This window comes from Callithrix jacchus, chromosome 2 (assembly GCF_049354715.1).
Source record: "Callithrix jacchus isolate 240 chromosome 2, calJac240_pri, whole genome shotgun sequence".
NCBI lineage: Eukaryota > Metazoa > Chordata > Mammalia > Primates > Cebidae > Callithrix > Callithrix jacchus.
In genome coordinates, this window is record NC_133503.1 from 29,686,121 (window position 1) to 29,709,834 (window position 23,714).

At 38.0% G+C, this 23,714-nt stretch overlaps 1 protein-coding gene across 3 annotated transcripts in view; it reads left to right on the plus strand.

Annotated features, from left to right (window-relative positions):
• The window catches only part of TENM2 (teneurin transmembrane protein 2), a 3,966,312-nt gene that overhangs the window by 2,520,609 nt on the left and 1,421,989 nt on the right, over window positions 1–23,714 (plus strand). The window lies entirely within an intron of this gene.

The window sequence follows — 23,714 nt, forward strand, 5'->3', positions numbered from 1 at the left end:
AGTATAGTATAGACTATAGTATATGTGATGTATAGTATAGTATAGTATAGACTATAGTATATGTGACGTATAGTATAGTATAGTATAGTATAGTATAGTATAGTATAGTATAGTATAGTATCGTACTGCTAAAAAGTACTGCCTTGCAAATAGAAGAACCAGGGCTGGAATCTTGTTCCTCTGTTGACCAGGTGGTTTACTTTAGGCTTATCTGTAAAGATGAAATAATGATACATACTTCCTGGGTAGTTGAGGATGAAAGGAAATGTTTGTTCAGCAATCAGCATGCAGTGCCTAGCTTATACTAAGTGCCTCAAAAGGCAGATTTATAAAATGTTGCTTGCCTTTAGGCAGTAACAGAAAACTGTTAGAACTAGTTACAGAAAAAAAACATATATTGTGCAAAAATAGAAAAAGTTATAGTTATAACTAGTTACAGAAAAAAATATATATTGTACAAAAATATAAATAGCAAATTCATCGCTACTTAACTTTGGAATATAGTAATAAGATGTTTCAGGCCGGGCACAGTGGCTCACAACTGTAATCCCAGCACTTTGGGGGGCCGAGGTGGGGTAGATCCTAAGGTCATGAGATCGAGATCATCCTGGCCAACATGGTGAAACCTCGTCTCTACTAAAAATATGAAAATTATCTGGATGGGGTGGTGTGTGCCTGTAATCCCAGCTACTTGGGAGGCTGAGGCAGGAGAGTCACTTGAACCCGGGAGGTGGAGATTGAACTGAGCCGAGATTGTGCCACTGCACTCCAGCCTGGGCAACGGAGCGAGACTCAGTCTCAAAAAAAAGATGTCTCAAGTTAATAACTGATGACTTATAAATGATGACAAAAGAGGTTGTTATTCGAAATATTAAGGTCTGTCAAATTTTATATATACATAAATATTGCTGATTGTGGTACAATATACCTAGAGAAATGAGCACAAACCTAGGGGCACAGCTCAGTGGGCTTTTCATATGCATACACTCATGTGTCCACCACCAATCAAGATACAGAATATTTCCATCACACTAGAAATTTATTATTTCCCCTTTCTGTCTATAACCCTTGCCTTCCACTTCCAATTAACCATTATACTGACTTCAATCACTATAAAATCATAAACTAATTTTGTATATTGTTACCCTTATGTAAACATATTGTGCTCTATGTACTGTTTTGTATCTGGCTTTTTGCAGTATTTTTTTCTGCAAGCAAAATTACAAAGTCTGAGAGTTCCAGTTACTTCGTGTCCTTACCAACACTTGATATTGCCAGTTTTTAATTTAGACACGCTGAAAAATGGAGGGTATAGTGGTATCATTTGTGATTTTGATTTGCTTTTCTCCTGTGTTTAATGATGATTAACACTTTTTCATATTCTTACTGGCCTTTGAGACATTCTATTTTACTCTCTCTCTTTTTAAATAACTGTTCATGTCTTATGCCCATTTTTCAAATTGGTTATTCAGTTACTTTTTAAAAAGAATTTGCCTCCTTATATTCTGGATAAAGTTGAGAATATCTTCCGTCTACATCTTGCTGTTTCACTCTCTTAATTTCTTTTCTTGACAAAAAGAAATTCTTAATTTTATTGAATTCCAGTAGTTTTTTAAGAGATGGAGTCTCACCGTGTCACCCAGGCTGGTGTACAATCATAGTTCAGCGCAGCCTCAAAATCCTGGGTAATCCTCCCGCCTGGGCCTCCCAAAGTGTTAGGATTACAGGTGTTAGCTGCATGTCTGGCCAAAAGGTTCTTTTATTTATTATTTTATTTTCATTCTTTTTTTTTTTTGAGACGGAGTTTCACTCTTGTTACCCAGGCTAGAGTGCAATGGTGTGATCTCGGCTCACCGCAACCTCCACCTCCTGGGTTCAGGCAATTCTCCTGCCTCAGCCTCCTACATAGCTGGGATTACAGGCATGCGCCACCGTGCCCAGCTAATTTTTTGTATTTTTAGTAGAGACGGGGTTTCACCATGTTGACCAGAATGGTCTCGATCTCTTGACCACGTGATCCACCCGCCTCGGCATCCCAAAGTGCTAGGATTACAGCCATGAACCACTGCGCCCGGCCCTTATTTTGATTCTTTTTATTTATTTATTTATTTATTTTTGAGATGGAATCTCATTCTGTCACCCAGGCTGGAGTGCAGTGGCATGATCTCAACCTCTGTCTCCCAAGTTCAAGTGATTCTCCTGCCTCAGCCTCCTGAGTAGCTGGGGACTACAGGCACCCACCACCACACTTGGCTGATTTTTTTGTATTTTTAGTAGAGACGGGGTTTCACCGTGTTAGCCAGAATGTACTAGATTTCCCCACCTCGTGATCCACCCGCCTTGGCCTCCCAAAGTGCTGGGATTACAGGCATTACCATGCCCGGCCCTTATTTAATTTATTTTTTTGAGATGGAGTCTTGCTCTGTCTCCCAGGCTGGAGTGCAGTCGCACGATCTCGGCTCAGACCCACCTCAGCCTCCCAAAGTGCTGGGATTACAGGCATAAGCCACCAGCCTGGCCCATAATTTCCTTTGTAATTAGTGTTTGAGAGGCAGGCCCATGGATCACCCCTATGATTTCAGTACTTTGGGAGGCCAAGGCGGGTGGATCACTTAAGGCCACAAGTTAAAGACCAGCCTTGCCAACATAGCAAAGTCCTGCCTCTACTAAAAATACAAAAAATTAGCTAGGAGTGGTAGCATGTCCCATAGTCCCAGATGTTTGGGAGGCTGAAGCCCACGAGTTGCTTAAGCCCAAGAGGGGGAGGTTGCATTGAGCCAAGATAGTGCCAGGGCACTTCAGCCTGGGCGACAGAGTGAGACTGTCTCAAAAAAATAAATGGAAATCTTTGCTTATCAAAGTGGTCTGGATGCTATTTCAATTCTCTTGAGGTGTCTGTTTTGGAATACCAACAATTAGAGACCCGTCAAAAGCCTTCACATACATGTAATTCCCAGTCAAAGGATTTGCCTAAGGTATGTCAGATCTTATTATTACTATTTCCAACCTTTTAATCCAAATATGAGAGTTTTTTTGTTGTTGTTGTTTGTTTGTTTGTTTGAGATAGTGTCTCACTCTGTTGCCAGGCTGGAGTGCAGTGGCATGATCCTGGCTCGCTGCAACTTCCAGACCCGGGTTCAAGCGATTCTCCTGCCTCAGCCTGCCGAGTAACTGGGACTACAGGCAAATGCCACCACGCCCAGCTATTTTTTGTATTTTTTTAGTAGAGACCGGGTTTCACCATGTTGGCCAGGGTGGTCTTGATCTCTTTATCTTGTGATCCACTTCCCTTGGCCTCCCAAAATGCTGGGATTACAGGCATGAGGCACTGTACCTGGGTGAGGGTTTTTAATGGTATATTCTGCTCTAAATCTGAGAGCTAGATGGCCCACTCAGTGACTCTGGGCGAGTTTCAGAGCCTTATCTGCAGCCCACCATCCACGGCTGGGACACTGTATGGAGCCACTGGGAACAGTTCCAGCTATGGGAGGAGGATAAAGGCTTTTGCTTCTTTCCTTCATTTTTGTTGAATAAATGCATCTATTTCCAGATTAACTTTGGCCCCAGATGACTATTTATTATACAATTGTGAGTCTTTTCTTTTGTTCTATCTTCTAAACATTTTCTAAATGTCTGTTGAAGAATATCTGTGACTAAGGGGAGGGGGAGTCTGTCTTGTAATTATTTTTACCAGGACAGAAATAATTGGTCTATTATGAATCCAATTTCCATTACTTTTTAACTTATATGAAACAATAGAAAGCAAATTTCTCCCTAATCCATAAAGAATCAAAATAGACTTCTTAATAATGAAATTTGAGGCCATTTATTTGAAAAGACTACTCCCCTATATAGCCCAATGTTCAGTGTTTAATGAAGGAATGGAATTAAAATAAAACTATTAGTTTGCTAGGGCTGCCATAAGAAAATACTACAGACTAGGTAGTTTAAATAGCAGAAATTGATTTTCTCACAGTTCTGCAGGCTGAAGGTCCCAGATCAGGGTGTTGGCAGATTTGATTCCCTTGAAGGCCTCTCACTGGATAGCAGATGGCCACCCTCTTGCTGAGTCTTCACATGGTGTCTCCTCTGTACTCATGTAACCATAGTATCTCTTTTTGTGTCCAAATTTCCTTTCTTATAAGGATACCATTCATATTGGATTACAGCCCACCCTAATATCTTCATTTTAAACTAATCACCTCTTGAAAGGGCCTGTATCCACATACAGTCACATTCTGAGATACTAATATTTACGACCTCAACATATGATTTTAGAAGGGTGGGAGGGAGGAACACAATTGAGCCCATAGTAATCACTGATGGGTATTTCGGAAGCATGTGATGGGGGGAAATGCCAGATTAAAAATCAGAGAATACATTCGATGATCTACAATGTGTAATTGTCCCAGAAGCCAAGGGCTCAAGAAATGAATTAGACATGGAAACCTCACAAAACCAGGTTAACTGAATGTGCAAATGAATAGGTAGGAGGCTGAATAGCCAGCGTGCTGAGGAGATCAGGCTTAGGGGGCACAGCATGCCCTAAGCCAAGAGGGATCATGAAGAGAAGTTTTCTCATTGAGAAAATTTGAGAGCTCATTTCAAAGGGAGATGAAGATGATGGATTTTCTGGAAAATGGAGGATATCATCGAGAAGAAAATTAAGTACACATACCAAGGCTGTCAGTTTAAATGATAAGATAATAGATTATGTTTCCTTGGTTCTTTTCGAGTCTGCCTTCGTGGAGGGTGTATAAAACCCTGTCATCAGTATGAGAAAATATTACTAAAGCACCTCTGTAACCAAATTCTCATGAGATTTAAACTCTTGTTTCTTGAAGGACAAAACATATCCCCTCACTCTACTCTGTAATACTAGTCAAAATTTACAACTGTGCTCTTATGAATGTCTCCAAATCCTAGGACTCAGATATTTTGTGGAAGGTGTTAACTTCTTGTGGACATGTCAGAACGGCCATACAGTAGTTCATGCCTGCGATCAGTGAAAGAGTGAAACGTGGACCTATAGGCAGCTCCTCCTGGCATGGCTCAGGATCCACAGCCTGACTCATGTCTACCAGGGCTCAAGTGATGTAGCTGTTGGATATATTCAAGGAAAAAAAATATTTGAGATCTGCTTGCCTAATGAGCTGCATGTAAAAACGTAGTGGACTATTCTGTCCATTAAAAATGGAATTGTTATGAAATAAAATTGTACTATACTCATTGTTCATTTTTCTCCTTATAAAACTATGCCCATTATTTAAAATAAGTCAAACAATACAGTAGAATATAAAGAAGAAAACAAAAAGTTGGCTGAAAATCTCCCAAAAAGATAACCATTGTTATCTTTTTTGGAACTATTATTTTCAACATCTCTCTACGACTAGGTATTTATAATATTTTACATAATAGAGATCATACTATACAGGCTTATTGGCAGCCCGCTTTCATCATTTAACAAAAAGTCATGGACGCGTTTTTATCTCAACATAGTTAGATCTGCATCGTTATTTTTAATGGCTGCATGGTACTCCTTTGTGTGGATAAACCATCATTTTTTAACACTCTTTCCTCTTTGAAGGACCTTGAAATTGTTTCCGACTTTTTGCTATTATAAGCAGGCTTTAATGAACATTTTTGTGCACCATTGTGCACTGGCCCTGTTATTTTCTTTGGATAAATTACTAGAATATTGAGACATTCTTAAAATGGCTGTTTGTGGATAAGATATAAAATTTTCCCAAAATAGGTCAGCCTTCTCTCTATTTTTAATCATTTCATATAGAATATTTATGGCTCTCTTTGGGTGGCTTTCTCTTTCCTTTTCAAAGATTCTGCAATGCATCCCTTTCCCTCAGCCTTTCTGGGTTGGCTGGAATGAGAGACTATGCATTGCTGTTTATGTTTCTAGTTGTCAGGGATTGTTAGTAATGGGTGGGGATGGTAGAAACTCTAATGGTAGTTTAGTGGAATGCAGGATCACTGTGAGGTTGGTGATTTTTGCCTGAGTCTTAAAAAAAAAAAACCCACAGAATTTAGGTAGAGCATTTTAGGGAGAGAAAACTGGAAAATGGGCAAAGTAATTTTAATGTGTTTGGTATTTGGAGAGAAGAGGTGGGAAGTAGTGATTAAAATATTTTGGCTCAAGATCTGTTCCTCTTTACCTCTCCAGACACACCTCTTTTCATTTTTCTTCTTGATATAAACACCATCTGTGGTGTCTTTCAGTTTTTCAAATAGAGCAAGTTGTCTCTTACCTCTGTTTCTCTTGTTTTATCGGCCCTAGGCCTGGAACGCTATCATTCTTCTCTCCCTTCACTTGACTAAAAAATATCACCTACTCAGGTATTCATCTTATGTTAAATTTTGGAAGTCAGTCTTACTAGGAAGCCTTCCGTGAATCACTCAGACTGAGCTAGCTGCCTTTTCTATTTGCATCCATGCCACTAACGTATCAGTTTCACTGGATTTAAATGGCTTATTTTAATTATCTGCTTCTTTACATTCAAAGACGACACTCTTGAGGGTAAGTAACTGTGTCTGTCATACTCATCCTCATATTGTTAGAGTCTAATCCAGTGCTTGGAAAATTGTGGACATGGATGAATGTTTTCAATGAATGAGTGAATAAATGAACAGAATGCAATGACAAAATAGTCTTGCTGGAATGGTCACTTAGGCAAGCAGATAGTTGGCATTGAGGCTGTAGAGTCAGATAGAGCCTCTATTGTGGAAAGTCTTAGAAGCTGACAATGGAATCTTAAAAACAATACAGCATTAAAGTCTTAATCTAGAGGTACCTACAGAGCTCTAGAGTCTAAAACAAAAAAATACCAAGGCTTTCAAAGCCTAAATATTGCGATTCATTGTCTTTTCTTGCAAAATCAGTGAAGGCAAATGACAGCCTTCAGGCTAGCTGCTAAGAGATGGAGTTATTGCAAGCAGCTCGGATTTGTTGGAGGGAACACCTGCTTCTCCAGAAAGCTGACAGAAGTGTGAAGAAAAAGAAAACTATAGATAAGACAGGTTTCTGTCCTAGTCATGATTAACCTAAAAGAAACTTTTTCAAAATGGTGTTTTGTGGAAAACAATTTCAGAATATAATAAAAGATGTGTCCAAAGACATTTAAGATTGGGAAACGCTGTCTACAAAAATTTACTTCTTGGAGATTTATCACATGCATTAACCCATTAGACCCTTTGAGGACATCTATGAGCAAGCGAGTGGTGTGGCTCTTTTTATCTTCATATTTCCCAAACTTTATATGAGAGCATACTTTTTCTAAAGCATACCTATTTATTTGCTTCAGAAAAACTGTGTGAAAAATACTGTTCTAAGAAGTCGGAGATTTCTGAGATTATTCAGAACTGAAATATTGATAATACCTGTAATTCATAGGGTTTATATGGTCTTGTGTGCTTTGATAATTAAGCTGCTTATTTTAAATTATTTTAAATGCATCCCAGGCTCACAGGTTTAAGACAATTCTATGGAGGTAAATGGTCTAAGCTAAAGTATACTAATCATAAAATATATGTCATTCTTGGGTACACATGAGACCCAAATATATTGACAAGGAAGAGGAACTACTAGACTACTTTTAATAATGATGTAAAAATCATTTGAGATTGGCATACTGTTTGTAAACAGCTACAAGATTTCTATTTTTTTCAGCGCCCCAAATGTGTTTTCCTAAGGAGCATAAATATTCCCGCTGAACTTCTACTTATCCTTCTAATTTGCTCATCTCTAAAATTCTGTAAGTCAATGAATTTCAAATTGGCAGAGTCTGAATTAATGTGATTTAGATCATAGATCAAAGACTTAGCATTTTAAATGAAAATATATTCTTTATTATGCTTCTATGGCAGAGTTCTGTGAAGTGTATAAAGCACCCTTCATATGAGTAAGCAACTCTTAAGAAATTACATATTCCATTCAATTTCAGTCCTCTTTGAAAAAATATATCTACTGCTGGAAAGTTTCTCATGTGTAAACAAACACTGTCTATAAGAACAACAACAAAAAATGTAGAGCATTGTGTTTGAAGTGAGGATCATCAGCATTAAACAATGACCCAAAGCTAGGCTGAAGAAAAATTGTTAAATTTAATATAAATGTATCTTAAGGGCAAAAGCTACTGTATATATAAAGAGTACAAAAGGTAATACATTGCAATGGTAGCGAATGTGTGAGTGGTTCCAATCACAGCTCTTCTACCACTTAGTAACTTGTGACCTTGAGCAAGTTTTCTTCCGTAAAATTGGGAAAATACCATTATCTCCTCCTATTTATTGAGAGCTAAATGAGAAAATAAATAGAAAGCTGTTAATATAAGTCAGGTACACAGAAAGTACTACAAATGTTATTTATCATTATTCTAAGGTTATCATAAGCTAGAAAACAATTTAGTCCTGATTCTTCAATTTTCTTACTTTGTTTTCTACTGTTTCAGAATACAGCTATCTTATTTACACCTTTCAATGCCCTCAATGATTTTGTTACATTGTAGGTATTCAATATTGATTTCCTATTTATTGATTCATTAGTATTAATTAGTTGCTTTATTAGTATTTACTGATTTGATAGTATTTAGTTGCTTAAAGCTCTAAAATCTATTTTCTTTTTTAATCAAGTCTCTATTTTCCAGGTAATACTCTATTTGATAGCATTTAGTTACTTATGTACCTAAAATCTATATTCCTGTGTTTTTGTTGTTGTTTATTTTTACCTAGTCTTTATTTTTCAATAGACAGAAGTCCATTTCATCTTTCATTTCCTCACCTCCTCATATCATCATTAATTTCTGTCTCTTATCCCAAGATGTCTTTTTTTCTTTAAAGGTTACTGTTTTTCTTTTTATTATTTTCATTTATTTATTTTTTTATTTTTTTATTTTTTGAGATAGTCTCATTCTGTCACCCTGGCTGGAGTGCAATGGTGTGATCTCAGCTTACTGCAACCTCTGCCTCCTGTGTTCAAGAGATTCTCCTGCCTCAGTCTCCCAAGTAGCTGGGATTGCGGGTACCCACTACCACACCCGGCTAATTTTTGTATATATATATATTTTTTTTTAGTAGAAGCAGGATTTCATCATGTTGGCCAGGCTGGTCTTGAACTCCTGACCTCAAATGATCCACTTGCCTCGGCCTCCCAAAATGCTGAAATTACAGGAGTGAGCCATGGCTCCTGGCTTGTTTTTATTAATAGCAATATTATATATGGACAATGTCCTTTCTACTGATTTTGGCCTATTCTCTAGTTAGATTCTTTCATTAGAATTGATTCATCATTCTTACTGCTTCTTGTTTTAGTTTTGTTTTGCTTTCTTTACAAGAAATGAAGACTAAAGAAAATATTTTTATCTTGTCCACCAGAATGAACTATCTGGTGAAATATATTGATAAAAGAATGAACTCTGGACACACACTTACCTGGACTTGTATTACCTGTTCTCTCCCTTCCTAGCTCTGTCGGCTTGGGCAGGTTATTTCACCACTGGCAACTTCAACTGTCTCACTGTATAATGAACATGCTACTAATAACTTTGTAGAATGGTGAGGATGAGAAAACATTTGTCTAGAATAGAGGGAATCTGTAAATGTTAACTCAAATCATTGTCATTTCTCTGTTTTACTATAACAACTCATCATGCAGTTGGCAAATCAACTGCCACAATTTATTTCAATATTTAATTTCAGCAAAATGGGAATATGCTTAATCATCATGTATAATTTAAACCTGGCAGTCTCACTTCAGAATCTTCTCCTATTTTACCTGATGCAGTATTATTTCACTTTTCTTCATATCAGACAAATAGAATTAATTTTAAATTACAAGATCCTGTTTTAAAGATTCGAACCAGTGTATGCCTCTTTGGTGGTTTGTCAACATCTTAAGTCGATATTTTGAAGAGTTTGAAGAGCACAAGGGATCCTCTAGATATATAATCTAAGTTTAACCTCCTATTTGAATTATATTTGATGTGATGCAGTGTAAATGAGCAGACACAAATGTAAGGTGTGTATATGTAGTTTTGGGTATGACAAAATCCTCTCCTTCCCTAGAGAAAGGTAAACATCTAACAAAGAGCTGAAGAAACCAGATTTTGGGAAGTCAAGTGATTTGCGTGATATAAGTCATAGTCCTTCAGCAACAGACAAATGCAGAAATGTGTTTGCTAGATCAGACACCCATAGTGCTGAAGTGGAAGATCTTGGCTTTGGAATGTACCATTCTGGGTCCACACCACACTGGCTTTGTGACCATGGGCAAACATGTTAGCCTTTTTGAACATCCCTTTTTTCATGGGAATACTAGTAGCCTTCCGTATGAAGTAGCTGTAAAGAATAAGTGAGATCATGTGCTTGCCATATAGTGACAGCTCTTTAATTGCTAGTATTTCATTTCATACAGCCCCTCACTATGTGCCAGGAGTGGGTTAAAATAAGGATGACTGGCTGGGCGCGGCGGCTCATGCCTGTAATTCCAGCACTTTGGGAGACCATGGCGGGCCGATCACTAGAGGTCACGAGCTTGAGACCAGCCTGATCAACATGGTGAAACCTCATCTCTACTAAAAATATGAAAATTAACCTGGCATGGTGATGGGCACCTGTAATCCCAGTTACTCATGAGGCTGAGACAGGAAAATTGCTTGAATCCGGGAGGTAGAGGTTGCAGTGACCCGAGATCGGGCCACTGCACTCCAGCCTAAGCAACAAAGAGTGAAACTCCGTCTCAAAAAAAAAAGGGTGACTAAGAAACAGCCTCTGCCCTCACACCTCACAGAGCTTCCTGTCCCAGCTACTGTTGAGAGGAAAAAAGAAGAGAGAGGAATGAGAGCAGCAGTTAAAGATATTCTATCTGAGGCTTACCCTGTAAGCTAATTCCACACATTGGCAGATTTTGGACTTAAACATTGACTTGCTTAGGTAATTCTTAGCCCTTCCGCCTGTCCCTGTGAGTTTAGGCGTGCTGCTTAACTCCTTTGAGCTTTGATTTTGTTCACCTATATAATAAAATAATAAGAATAATAAGAGTACGTACATTGTACATTAATATGAAAAGTTTAAGGGTGCAGTGAATTTTTATCACTATTTAAGAAGGACTCTGCAGCAAAACAGAAGATATACTTGAGTCATTATTTTAAGAAGAATTTCTTCCAGTTATCCCCAATTCTAGGGGAGCTCATAAGGAAGTTAAACAAGCATGGACAAGAATGATCATTATTATATTCCATCTTTTTCAGACACTCAGACCGTGGGTTCTCACTAAGCACCACACTGGGGGCACTGAAGTTAATATTAATAAGAAGGGTGATGACCCCTTTGTAGCCTCAGAGAAAAGAAAAAGTCATCAGCGCTTTAATGTTCTTCTCAAGAAGCCTACCATTGCCTCCTCTAAGTGCTCAGAACATTATCTTGCTATGGATATCTCCACCCTTGTGGCAGAGTCTACATTATTGTGGTATCTCTAATCATAACACAGTGAGATTCAGATATTTTACTCTAATTAATGTCATTCTAAAGGGTGTGCTGTGATGAATATATGTAAATATCTTATGAATTTGACCATGCTTTCAGCTCTGAACTCTGGCTTCCAGGAGTCAGTGTGCACTAATTGAATAACAGAAAACTCATAATTTAGCAACTGTAAAGAACCTGAAAGTATCCTGTAAACTATGCAACTGGGTCAGGATGCCTGGTTATCTTTAGAATAAAATTGGAAATAATTTACCAGTTTCCCTGTGCCTTCTGAATATTAGCTGTAGATATTAAACAGAAACAAAGGACAAGATACAACTTGGAAAACTGAATTTCATTTTATGTGGAATTCCTATGGTACCCAATGCAAAACATACTACTTAGGCCCTCAGTGGGGGTGCTCCATAAAGGCTTGTTAACCGCAAGGAAAACTCGGGAAGGTCAGGAAGGAAACCAGTAGGATTCCTCTGTGTTCTTTTTTTCAGGTTTGTATTGCTATGTATCCTCAGGCGATTTCCTGGATTTCTCCCTCTTAGCATAGAGGGATAATAGCCATGTCTCCTCTCACCCCTAAGGCCAGGCCTTCATCAAGTCCCATTTAGAATGCTAAAGCTGTGTTCTGGTTTGTCTCTCTGAGTCTGCCCTCTCCCAGCCTGTCCATATCTGTCAGACTAATCACACTACCACAAAGCTTTCAGCACATGCACCTCTTAAAGAGACTCTAAAATGCTCTGAAATACTCTTAACTGGTCAAATAATATGTAGATGAAAATCAGGTCATAATCAAAGATTATAGGCATGAAGCATGGTAGTAATACTTGTGACAAGTACGTAGGACCATGTTTTAGCTGATGTAAACAAAAAGACAAACAGGCTGGGCGTGGTGGCTCATGCCTGTAACCCCAGCACTTTGGGAGGCTGAGGCAGGTGGATGACTTGAGGTCAGGAGTTCAAGACCAGCCTGACCAACATGTTGAAACCCTGTTTCCACTAAAAACACAAAATTACAGGCACCCGCCACCATTCCTGGTGTATTCCCAGCTACTGGGGAGGCTGAGACAGGAGAATTGCTTGGTCCCAAGAGACAGAAGCTGTAGTGAGCTGAGACCACGCCATTGCACTCCAGCCTGGGTCACAGAGCAAGACTCTCTTAAAAAAAAAAAAAGAAGACGAACAGAATTTACTGGCTAAATCAAATAAAAAATTCAGCAGGAAATTTGGCTTCAAGTGTACCAGGCAATCATGTTAGAAACGTCTAGTTTTTTTTTTTTTTTTTTTTTTGACAATCAGTTTGAGCTTATGAGGTTGCTCAGGTTAGCCTTGAACTCATGACCTTGCCTTCGCAAGTGCCATGACCTCCAGCAGGAGCCACTTTGGACCCCCAGAAACGTCTAGTTTCTTTTGATCTCTTGGCCTCATCCTACTCCATGGTTTGGCTTCATTTTCAGACAGCGTTTTCCTTCGTGGTGTTACAGATGGTTACTAACAGATCTCGTGAGTGTTACTGCCCAGAAAAAAACAAGAAAGTCTCTTTTCTGCTGATATGCACTGAGGTCTTGAGATTTCCTCTCATTGGAAAGCTTTGGTCACATGCCCATCCCTGAACCAATGACTGTGACTAGAGGAATGGAATTCAGTAAATGATTTAGACCCAAATCACAGACCCCTTTTCCAAAGTCCCCCAGAAATGGTAGAGACTAAAAGTACTGGATGGGCAGATTTGTTAATGATGATCAAAAAATATTGTCTAAAGTAGGGCGAACAGTTGCTAGGTAGCCCCAAAAACATAAGCGTATTGTGCATGTCTACTGTCAACCTAATCCTTTGCGTATAGTGTTAGCATAGCCTTTAAACCATCAAACTTTTGGGGTTGCAGAGATTTAGATGGATACATAAACATCAAGAGGCAAAACATATCATTTGCTATACACTCTCTTAAAGATTAAAAAAAAACTACTCTCACTACTTAAAGAAAGATGCAAAAATTGTCTGTGAAGAAATTAGCAAAAACCATAGAGGATCTCCCATATCTACCACCCTCTACCCCGAAGGAAAGAAAGAGAAGGAAAAACAAGACTAGCTTTGGTGTGATATTTTAAGATAAACCGATTATTCAAGTAGAAATGGGATAAGAGGAGTAATGCAAGAAAATAAGACAACTTGTTTACCAGTTACTACGTAAGTCAAGAAAATATTTTAATAGAAGATTTAATATTTCATATAGAAATCTTTTTATTTCAAAAAGATGAAGCATATATAGCTTTTAATAATTTAGCTAATTCTTGCCATTTCTGCTAAGCAAGGCAGATGCTTCTAGTGCCACACAGGAGTTGTTAGTGGGAGAAAAAGGAAAAGAAAAAGCAACTTTTTATTCTGTTTCTGATGAGAGATAATTCCTTCATACAAATAGAGTGCCTGCGGATTCCCCTCTGTAGACTGGTGAGTTGAGCTGCATCTGTTTCCCGGATGGTAATTAGCCTCTGAATACTACACTCCCCACATCCTTTTTCCCTTCCATGTTGTTGTGTGTGGAATTAATCACATCCTAATGGAAGCGCTGGCAATTTCAGAGCAGATTATGATTTTTTAAAAATCCCCTCCAGGTGAAAGTTGCCATCCTTCATAATTTTCAGTCAGCTTTCCTATCTTCTCCCACGTAGGAGGCTATCTTGCTGGTATAACCTACATGAAGTGGACTGTGCAGGGTTAGATATGAAAGCATCCAGGATCCAGCTGACTCTGTTTGAAGTATTGCCACTCTACTGTGGCAGGAGATGTTTTAAATCAAAGGAACAGAAAGCACCATAGAGAGAACACGCTTTTTTTTTTTTCCTGGAGGTTTGTATTCCTGGAGATACTGCTTGGAAGCCAGGCTTCTCCCTCCAAAATTTTGATTTCCTGACAGTGAATGAATAGCCCTTTACACCATTTGTAGAGTCAGGGAAAGAAAAATACAATGGAACAACAGCATATGGTGTAGGTTCCTCTTGCTACAGTATCCAACAGAAGGGGAAGGGTGAGAAGAAAGTGTTTATCTTCAGGATTAAAATGAAGATTGTCAACAGCAATCCGCAACAATAAAAGCATCACACTGTAGGACACATAGAATGTGTGCTTTAGAGCAGAGGTTGGAAAATTACATCACACTACCCAAGTTTGGCCCATCACCTGTATTTTGTACTCCCTATAAGTGAGGAATAGCGTTTACATTTTTTAATGTTTCAAAAAAACACAAAAACATTTCATGGACAAATGAAAATTACATGAAATTTAAATTTCCACGTCCATAAACACAGTTTTATTGGCATGTAGATACACATTCATATTTTATTGTGTATGGCCGCTTTCACGCTATAATTGCAGAGTTCACTTGTGACCTACGACTACAAAGCCTACCATATTCACCAGCTGATCTTTGATGGAAAAAGTTTCTCAATCCCTAGACTAGAGGACAGAGGAGATTTATGAGAGAACAACAAATAAAGCTAAAGATGTGGGTGGACTTTATATGATTTGTACAGTTATAAAATTACTTGGTAAAGGTGATTTTGCTCACAGATGACTCCTCATTGTTTAAATACCGCTTTAAAAAATCCAGTCATTTATTTTATTGTTTGCTGCAGAAATATCAGAATTCGGGGAGAGAGAATTTAGGTTAAAACGGGCAACATCTAATTTATTCTAGCTGAAACTTTTATCCTTCTGGTGGAGAGGATCAGGTGAACTCCTCAAAAATGGATTTTTTTTTACATTGTTGTAATCTTCTGATCAGAAAGTAGAACTGCAATGCTTTTCCTCTGTTTCTAAGTAAAGTAAGTCTAAGTCTCTTAGCTTTGGACACAATTGATCCTTTGTGTTATGGGCACCACTTGACATAGAAAGTAGTTCTGTTAGGAAATACATGAACATATGAAGTAGGTGTGGGCTAATAAAGTATAGATTTTGAACAGTTTCACAGCTATCAGGCTTTAAATGGTAAATTTTAGCTTTTAATACAGATTTTTTTTTTTTTTTTTTTAAGAGAGGCAGGGTCTCTCTGTTGACCACACTGGAGTATACAATCAGCTCACTGCAGCCTCAAACTCCTGGGCTCAAATCACGCTTTTTGCCTCAGTCATCTTAGTAGTTACGACTGCAGGCATGCACCACTACATCTGCTTAGTTTTTTATTTTCTGTAAGGACAGAGTCTCACGATGTTGTCTAGGCTGGTCTCAAACTTCTGTCCTCTAGTGATCCTCCTACCTCAGCCTTCCAAAGTGTTGAAATTATAGGCATATGCCACTGTGCTTAGCCTCAGAGATGTTATTTAAAGGAAGAGGCCCAGATATTATGTTCATTAGCACCTTTATTGTCTGACTAACACAAGAACAGCTCACATTCATTAGAATGAGAAAATTCATCTAGTTTTTTTTGTTTGCTTGTTTTTTTGAGACAATGTTTTGCTCTTGTTGCCCAGGCTGGAGTGCAATGGCACAATCTCGGCTCACCGCAACCTCCACCTCCTGGGTTCAAGTGATTCTCCTGCCTCAGCCTTCCAAGTAGCTGGGATTATAGGCATGCATCATCACACCCAACTAATTTGGTATTTTTAGTAGAGACAGGGTTTCTCCACATTGATTAGGCTGGTCTTGAACTCCCGACCTCAGGTGATCCGCCTGCCTCGGCCTCTCAAAGTGTTGGGATTCCAGGCATGAGCCACCGTGCCCAGCCAGCCTACCTTTTTTTTTATGATGTGGGAAAATTATAAAACTAATTTTATTTGAAATGTAGATAAATGTAAGCAGATAGACATTGTATGTGTCTTTCTTCTTTAGCATATGTGTTTTGACTGATAATTGTATATACAAACAATTTTATCCAGTTGGATGTTCTCAGAGTTGATGTCTATATATTTTTTCTTGATTTATTTTTACAGAATCATTTGATTTCAGCACATGAAGACACATGAAATTTGCTTGTTTTAGGCAATCATTCCCAATTTTTAAGGAAGACTTCCTTCCTAATTGCTTGTCAAGTAAAGCTCTTGGCTTCAAGGTTTTACACTCTAATAGGAGGGACATGACCAAGTGACTTAAAATAAGGAATCTAAAGGGAAATGTGGATGGATTTCTTTCTTTTATTCAAATATTTGATAATGGTTCATAATGACTTATAATATATCATTGCGAGAATAATAGAGATATCCAGTAATCTAGAAATAGGAATAATTGTTAACAAGCCTAGTTTCATACATTATTCACCAATAAATGTAAAGATGTAAATAAAGATATCTATTAGCAGTCTAGATTTAAATTTTTAATAAACTTGGGAGCCCTTAAGTGCAGAGGGAATCTTAGTCTCAGGAATACTAAGCAAATACTATGTAATTCTCGAAATAATTCAATGATTGTAAGTAATTATGGAAAAAAATAAAGGTATAATACACATTAAGTCATTGTGTCATGGAAAGTGAGAACTTTATCTCTGTAGTCAATAGTCATGTCCTCTAAAATGTGTGGATATTTGTGTATTGATGAAATATGTCAATTTTTGACTTGGGGAAAACTACAAACTACAAAAGAAAAAAATGGAACATTAAGTTAGAATCATAACAATGTGACCACAGGGGTACTACCAGATAAAAGGAAAGAGATGTATGTCTGGATGAGTTCCATTTATGTTACCAGATATAAATAAGTGTGGAGTAAGTGCTGACAATTCACTTACAATTATATAAATCAAGATAGTCTGCCTGAGTCTAAAAATAGAATATAGAATTGGACCACACAGGTCCATATTCACATTAAACCAAACCAAACAAAGAAACCAAAAACTTATTCTGTCATAATCCGGTGTTGTAAAACTATTGTCCATGGGCCAAATCTGGTCTACTTACTGTTTTTGTAAATAAAGTTTAATTCATTAATTAATTTGTGGAGACAGGATCTCACTCTGTTGCCCATGCTGGAGTACAGTGGCACGATCTCAGCTCACTGCAACCTCCGCCTCCCAGGTTCAAGTGATTTTCCTGCCTCAGCTTCCCAGTAGCTGGAATTACAGGCATGCATGTACCACTACGCCTGGCTAATTTTTGTATTTTTAGCAGAGAGGGGGTTTCACTATGTTGACCAGGCTGGTCTCAAACTCCTGACTTCAAGTGATCTGCCTGCCTTTACCTCCCAAAGTGCTGGGATAACAGGCATGAGTCACTGTGCCCGAGCCAATAAAGTTTAATTTAAATAGCAAATAAAAGACATAAAGAGGCAATTAACAAATGTGGAGATAATAATGATTATCAAATTTGTGGAGAAATTCTCAACATCATTACTAATCAGAAGATGCAAACTAAAGCAAGAATATGTCACCATTTTACATTCATCCAATCAGCAAAAATTAAGAATCCTGGCATTATCAAGTATTGAATAGGGCATGGCCAAACAGGAAACTTTACCTTTTGTCTCATATGCATTTGAGCAAATTCTTGATGGCAAAGCTGGCAGCATCTCAAGAATTTAAGTCCATTTATGTTTATTTATTTATTTAGACAGGGTCTTGCTCTGTTACTCAGGCTGGAGTGCAGTGGCACGATCACAGCTTACTGCAGTCTTAACTTCCTAGACTCAAGCTTAAGACTCCCACCTTAGCCCAGCCTCCAGAGTAGCTAGGACTGCAAGTGCATGCTGCCATGCCTGGCTAATTTTTTATTTTTATTTTTTGTAGAGACGAGGTCTCACTATGTTGCCTAGGCTGGTCTTAAACTTCTGGGCTCAAGCAATCCTCCCACTTCGGCCTCCCAAAGTGCTAGGGTTATATGTGTGAGCCACTGTGCCTAGACAAGTCTCTTAATATTTTGTCACTCAGAGATATATTTCTGAGTGCTTATCTCAGCAAAATAAAGAATCTCTCACAAGTCCATGTTAACAGCAGTGAAGTGAGATACTGAAGATCCCAAACCCAAAGAAAAAAAAAAACACAAAACATCACTAAAAAAACAAAAAAATTTAATCATAAAGCACCCTAAAATAGATGTTATTGTGAAGTACTCATCTGGGGTCTCTGGTATCATAGCAGCAAGGAAATTATGTAATTTTTGCTTTCTTAGTGTCAATAGTCTATTAGTAGCATTTGGCTTCTGCAAGACTCTCAGTAACTAAAATTTTTAAAATCCTAAATCATAAATGTAGAGGCATTAATGACTAGAGTACATCATCTCCTGTGCCACAGTTTTTCTTTATTCTTATGAAAAAGAATCTTTAGGCCAGGTGTGGTGGTGCACACCTGTAATTCCAACACTTTGGGAGGCCAAGGTGGGTGAATCGTGAGGTCAAGAGATCAAGACCATCCTGGCCAACATGGAGAAACCCCGTCTCTACTGAACATACAAAAATTAGCTGGGCGTGGTGGTGCATGCCTGTATTCCCAGCTACTTGGGAGGCTGAGAGGGGAAAATCTCTTGAACCTGGGAGGTGGAGGTTGCAGTGAGCCGAGATTATGCCATTGCACTCCAGCCTGGCGATAAAGTGAGACTTCGTTTCAAAAAAAAAAAAAGAATATTTAAATTTAAATCTCCCTACCTACCTCTCCCCACAAAAAGTGAGTTACATGTTTAATAAAAGTTCTTCCAATAGAGAGAAAATCTAGATAGATTGTTGATTCCTTTTTCCATTGCCAATTTGAAGATGTTTAATATTTACAACAATGATTCTGCAATTATTACAAATTATCTTGCAAAAAAAGTTATTGGGTCTGTAATCCCAGCACTTTGGGAGGCCGAGGCCGGTGGATCACGAGGTCAAGAGATGGAGACCATCCTGGTCAACATGGTGAAACCCCGTCTCTACTAAAAATACAAAAAATACAAAAAAATTAGCTGGGCATGGTGGTGTGAGCCTGTAATCCCAGCTACTCGGGAGGCTGAGGCAAGAGAATTGCCTGAACTCAGGAGGCGGAGGTTGCGGTGAGCTGAGATCGGGCCACTGCACTCCAGCCTGGGTAACAAGAGCGAAACTCCGTCTCAAAAAAAAAAAAAGTCATTGGTAGGGAGTGGCTATCATAGCATAGAAAAAAAGAGTATGTTCCTCCTATATCCTTATTTTCAAATAAACTTCATAGGCACTTCTCAAGGTGAGTTAATCATGAATGATCCACTCTATTTTTTTCATTTTATCCACAAAACACCCCCATGTGCACATGCACACACATTTTGAATAAATATACCCAATTTTGCACAGACAGAGGAGTGTTCTAGACTAAGGCAGGATTCACTGGCCCAGATTCCCTAGTTTCAAGGGCAATCTGGCTCCAGTAACCTTTTTGTTTCCTAATGATTACTTTGTGTGTTGGTGTTCTTTTGGAGCTATCTTTCTGCCGGTTATGCTTGGTGAACTCTGCCTTTTTCACAGATTGTACAGCAAAGCCCTCTCTGGTCACAACAGCTGGCCTTCTTGCATACTTTTCTAGGAATATGTGCTACTGCTCTCACACTGTTGAAAGCAAGATCTAAGGTCTGTCTGTGATGCATTGTGGTAGGAGAAATAACTAGGTTTAATCGAAGGTTCTTACCTAATAAAACTCAAAGAAGCATTCCAGAGTTTTCAGGAATTAGATTTGTGTTAACAGGGCTGACTTTGGAGAATCAAGAACATTAGTGGCTTTTTGTTTTTGTTTTGTTTTTGGTATTTTAAAAAGAATAAAGAAACATGATCCACAACTTCTATTTGTACCACCTTAAGATTGTGATTCTACAATATTTAGGGGTTCTCTTTTACCATAATGAATCACATAAAGCAGGACCAATTAAATTAATACAGCAGGAACAAAGTGATTATCATGCATAGCTAAGAATTTGAGAAACTATTGCCACTTCATACTTAATTTCATTTCCTTGCTATATCCTATTTTAAGCCTGTTTCATGAGAAGTCACATCCATCCAATTGCAAATATGACTTGCCTGCATTTTCAAGTGGTTCCGTGGGGCATTTTCTACTTTTCTGTGTCTCTCAAACTTAAACATAGTCAACAAGGTTATCATTTCAGAGCTGTTGAAACGGTGCCATTCATCTCCTGTGATGTAATTTTACATAGTCAGTCCAAACTGTAGCTGTGCATAACAATTTCATTGATATTCTGTCAAATGTCACAAGCTTTCAAGTTCAGCACCTACACATTTATTGCATTGAAGCTAGAGATTACTTGAAAATCATTTTGTCAGTGCTCCTTCCCGTTAGATATAAAGAAGATATAGAGGGCGAAGGATGAGGGCCCTGGTGCCTTCATGTGTATGGTAAAAAAAGTTTTCCAAACACTAGCAGTGCTCCAAAATAATGATGGCAACTTATTTATTTTGGTAGCGCAAAACCTAGCAGAATTTCTGGCTGTATTCTTGGATTTGCAAAGAAATGAATAAATGAATAAAATGAAGACAAATGTCTGTTGTCAGACAAACATTCCTTTGCCATCACTGACCTCTGAGTCCTCTACCAATCACTATGTAGATAAATATAGAAGGAAGAAGGAAGAGGAGGAGAAGGAGAAGAAGAGGAAGAAGGAAAAGGCAGAGAAAGGGGTAAAAAAATGATTGTTTTAAATAATATATCATAGTGCTTAGGATCAGAAACTTTGGAGACAGATCAGAGTTCTGACTTTTGACTGTGCTGTTTTCTTGTTATGTGACCTGATGTAACAAAAACAACTCTTTCTGAATTCTTATTTTGTGCCAGGAGCTGTTTAAGAGATTTACCCATCTAAATTTATTTAACCTTCACAAGTCTATGAAATGCATATTCTATCATAATTACTAGTAGTAGTATTGCTATTATTGTAATTCCCATTTTGCAAATGAGGCAACAAGGCACAGAAAGTATAAATGACACGTTCAACTAATCAGCGGCAAAGCTTGACCTTAATCCAGTCCTCATTCTTAGCCACAATGTATAACCACTAACTGTTAAAATGCTACCTCTCAAAAAAGTAAACCTTTCCTAGCTCCACTTTACAAGTACAGAAAATGGGATCATCATATCTACCCTGTAGGCTTGATGTGGAATTACATCAGGTAAATCATAAAGAAAAAAGTAACCCCAAGACTCCACAGACCGCAAAGAGTCATATTAACAATACACATTTTCTGTGTTCTTTCTTTCATTGGCTAACTCAGGGCCTCCGGACCTGCTGTGAAGTCACACCTCACCAGCTGGCCTTGATGAGAGTCCTCAGTTGTGCCTCATATGAGCTCATGAGCCTGGCCTCAGATAGAGCTACATCCTCTTTCTTCCTTTTTTGCTCAACTATTTCCTTATTAGTGACCTATATCCACAGACATCCTTGAAGATGCATTTCTGCCAAGTTTATTGTTTCTAGACATGCTCCTTCAGCCTCCAGTCTTGCAGAAACTGTAGGTTCCATGCAAAAACAGTGAGCATCTCTCTACTATAATTTGGCCTTCATCATGATGCTTCAGGTCCTAAGCATTACCAGAGAGTCTTATGAAAATTATCCCTGAGTTTTTCTCTCCAGCCCATATTCTTGATAGAGATTCAAGCCAATTCAAAAATTCTAGGCAAGGTAAAGATTTTTTTTTCTTTCCTTTTAGTGGTCTCTTGGAATCCCCAGAGCATGCACACTTATGCACACACTTTCTGATTTAGCATTCAGACAAAAACCAAGAACCTCAGGCAAGTCTACTTATGCAAATAGATACTACATATCCTTGTGGTACTGACTAATCAACAGCAGATGCATTGCCATAAACCTAAATTCTTTCAAACTCAGATAGACCATCTATACACCCAAATTCTTTCAAACTCAGATAGACCATTTATAGTAAACATAGTAAACATTCATTTTTCTCTGTTATCATTAGCCCTGGAAACAGATCAGCTCTCCAACCATATGTCAAGTCATTCATTCAGCAGTTTTCTTCTTTAAAGTACAATCTACAAAGTTTACAAATAGAGAAAAAGGAGCCACAATGTCTGAAATCCAGACATTGACAATCTCCTTCAATAAAGGAGACACACATGCTAGTAGCAGTGATGTAATGAACTAGATAAGGGTATAAATGTTAACATCCATTCATAGATTCAGCCACCGACTATGCATTCCTTACCATGTAGCAGCATTGTATTAAGAATCAGTAATATCAGAATGGATAAATAGATGTGGTCTTGGCCTTCGTGAAACTTACATCATAGTGGGGGAGATGACAAAAAAAAGTAATAAGAAAAGATTGTGAAAATCTTTATGCAAACAAATAGAGTACAGACTAGAAGAGCAGGATTTTAGAGGAGGAGGCTGCATTATTTTGCTGGGGCTGCCATAACAAAATACTACAGAGTAGGTGGCTTAAACAATATATAAATTTATTTTCTCGAAGGTCTAAATCCAAGTGTTGGAATAATTGGCTTCTTCTAAGGTCTGTCTCCTTGGCTTGCAGTTCTCAAACTTCTTGGTCTTAAGACTCTGTTGAACTTGGTGAAGGACTTTTTTATATCTAAGTTATATCTATCAATGTTACTACTCTGAAAGGTAAAATCAAGGTTTTAAGAAATAATTATTTATTAGTATAGTAAAATCATAATCCAGTATGTGTTGACATAAAAGGTATATTTTACTAAGTATGTATATCTTCTAAAACAAAGAAATAAGTTAAAAGAGTGCTATTGTCTTACATTTTTTGCAGTTATCTTTAATATCTGACTCAAAATAAGACAGATTCTCATATCTGCCTCTGAATTCAGTCTGTTGAGATATCACTTGTCCTGCAGCCTCTAGAAAACTCCATTGTATGCTTGTAAATGAATGAGAGTGAAAAGGGCTAATAACATCTTAGTAACATTATTAAAATGGCTTTGATCTCACAGACCCCTGAAAGGGTCTCAGGGATTCCCAGGGGTCCCTGGATATTGAGTGCAATTTGTTAATCAGTGTTGTGAATTAGAAGTGAAAATTTTTTTTTTTTTTCCTCTCGTTGGGCAAGCTGTGTGAGAAAACATTTCCTAATAGGAATGGCTGTGACCTGTTTAAAGATCACATGGTTATCTTGGCTAGAATATAGTGAAGGCTTATTTTCCTTGCCCCAGCTTGTTGCTCTTAGACATTATTCTCCACTCATAAATTAAATCATCTTTGTTTTGCAGAGATATGCATTTGTACCCTTTATATAGCTGATGTTTTTCATCCCAGTTGTTTTATGATGATTTTCTTGTAACCCTTGGGAGACAATATAGCCTCATGATTAAA